Source organism: Schistocerca serialis, chromosome 5 (assembly GCF_023864345.2).
Source record: "Schistocerca serialis cubense isolate TAMUIC-IGC-003099 chromosome 5, iqSchSeri2.2, whole genome shotgun sequence".
Lineage (NCBI taxonomy): Eukaryota > Metazoa > Arthropoda > Insecta > Orthoptera > Acrididae > Schistocerca > Schistocerca serialis.
The window spans coordinates 105,402,877-105,405,236 of record NC_064642.1 but is presented as its reverse complement, the minus strand read 5'-3'; the positions used below and the strand labels follow the sequence as shown (position 1 = coordinate 105,405,236).

The 2,360-nt window shown below is 37.3% G+C and overlaps 1 long non-coding RNA gene across 1 annotated transcript; it reads left to right on the top strand.

Moving 5' to 3' along the window:
* The first annotated feature begins 693 nt into the window (after positions 1–693).
* Positions 694–1,259, top strand: LOC126480725 (uncharacterized). Its single transcript, XR_007587459.1, has 3 exons — positions 694–798; positions 920–990; positions 1,135–1,259. It is a non-coding gene; the product is annotated as an uncharacterized LOC126480725 (long non-coding RNA).
* The last annotated feature ends 1,101 nt before the right edge of the window (positions 1,260–2,360 follow it).

Sequence of the window (2,360 nt, the reverse complement as noted above, 5' to 3'; positions counted from 1 at the left end):
AAATCTCAATATTACAATAATTTGCCAGCCATGCCAAAACGTCGTACAGAGGTGATTGTCTACTAAACAAAAAATTACACAGTTAGTTAAATCAGATATATTCAATGAATAAGCCTACAGTTCATAATCCTACTTACTTTTATAAATATAAATTCTTTACAGAATCGAGTGCCTAGTATGGTTGCAACTCGCAGTAATTTTCTATATCATGAAATATGGCGGTGTGCCAGACAATAAACTAAAATACGTGCTTCTCGCACCACTTCAACCAGGGCTCTTTCTTCTTAATCAAACATACGAGTAACGTAAATGTACTTTTGTTTTATCAGCGACACAGCGCTGCAGTTGTGTGCCATAGGCTTTATTTATTTGTCACTGATTATTTATTTAATTAATATCTCGCGTTTCCGAGGAAACTCACGCTCGGCATGCAAATGTGCCTTTATATTGCCCCCTGAATTGCGAGGCGAAAGGACACACCTGCAGGCGAGCAATTCACCTAAAGGCACAAGAAAATCTAAGTTATCTACAACTATTTACATGACTTACATTATACTGTACATTATATACAAAATTTGAATGACGCGCGTGCGCCGAAAAAGTTCTTATGTTGGCAAAACAGAGTGCGCGCATGCGCAGAAGCGTCTGTATAACTACGGCACTGCCGTTATTTCGTAAATTTAGATCACGCGGCACAGTATTGCAGTTCATATTGTTCGTGTGCGCGCGCATTTCTTAGTCGTTGCACAAAGAAAATATTCCACCAAGATTACATATGAAGACTACATTCTATGACAGGTAACTTAGTTTTAAAATTACAGTATTTGTTATAATACAATACAACTTTAGATTGTTGAATGTTCTTAGTTACATAGCATTGCAATGAAATGCTTCAACGAAAAATGTTCTGTTGTTTCAGGTGCGTTGACCTATACACATGGTGTCGTTATCACAGTTCATATTCATCTGCTGCACAATAATTTTTTACAGGTTAGTATCGTCGTGGTAAAGTTTTTTGATCACAGTAACATCGTTGTATAACAACGTGATTAATACATAAGCGTGTCCATTTCCTATTTCCATTATAGTCGTTGTGATGCAGTTCGTTGTGACAAAAAGCATTGTTTATTACAGATCAGACGTGACCCGTCGAGTAATTGGTCCACGTGCAGTTCGTTTTTTTTTTTTTACATTCCGTGGAAGCTTGGTTGCAGAACCTCGGACGGCACATAGCTGGCGTCGATCCTTGGACAGTCCAGGTAAGAGTGTCCGTCACATTTCGAGAACATTTCATTCCCTGAAGTTCCAACCAAAACTCTTCCACCCGTCGTGTTGTTTTCTGGACAGGCACTTTGTGTCCATTTAATCCAGTTAACATCTTGAAGTTGGGTACTGTAGTAATGTCACTAGACGATGCACGAATTATTCACTTCACATTTTCAGTTTTTTGCTGAATATAGCTCACCTAAATGTTCGTTAATGTCCGTGAACAGAGGTTCACTATGCAATGTCTTTTTGGCACTCGTTTTGTTCAAATTTTCACACAGTAACAGTTACATTATACATCAGTTTAAAAAAACATAAGTAATAACACATACACACGTCACATATTTTCTTAGCATAAACATAATACAGTTGCACATAAACATGTTTACATCATCATTACATAGCTATAGGTTATTACATTGTGTCACATTTGATTACATGAATTGCAGATATTTACATCCTCTTTAGCGGTTTTGCTGGGATATTATCGATGTTTTTTGTGATGTCATCTGAAATTAAGATAGGTTAGACACAACATTCTTTACATCAGTAGGCAAGACCAGGCGTTTTCACTACTCAATAAATATTCAAAATAGTAAGAGAGGGAAAATGTTCGATTCCTCGCGTTTTGTGCGTGTGTGTAGAGTGTCTGTGTGGCCTTGACTACTGATAGATGCTTTTCGTGTTGAGAGATGTGCGTCTAATCTATTTCTCAAAGTAAAAGATCGCTTCACAGATGACGTCTGTCAGTTCGTCAGGTGTCATATCAAGTCAGTGGTACCTACAATAACAAATGTTCCGTGAAAAATTAATATGTCATTCACTGCTACGTAATCATAAATTTTACTTTAATATTCAGTCTTCTCGGTGGAGCCGCGGCGTTGAAAGAAAAGTTCTTCTGTCTTCAACTGCGTCACTGGAACGCTGAAATGAAAATTTCTATACTACTTATTATCTGTGTTGTAGCAACAGAGTTTTTCGAGTTGCTTAGCAATATTTGGATGGGTATGACTTTTACATTATTCAGCCTGAAATGCTCTAAGATCTCGGTGTGCGTATAGCCCAATAATTTTGTTAGTTCTACGATGTTGTAA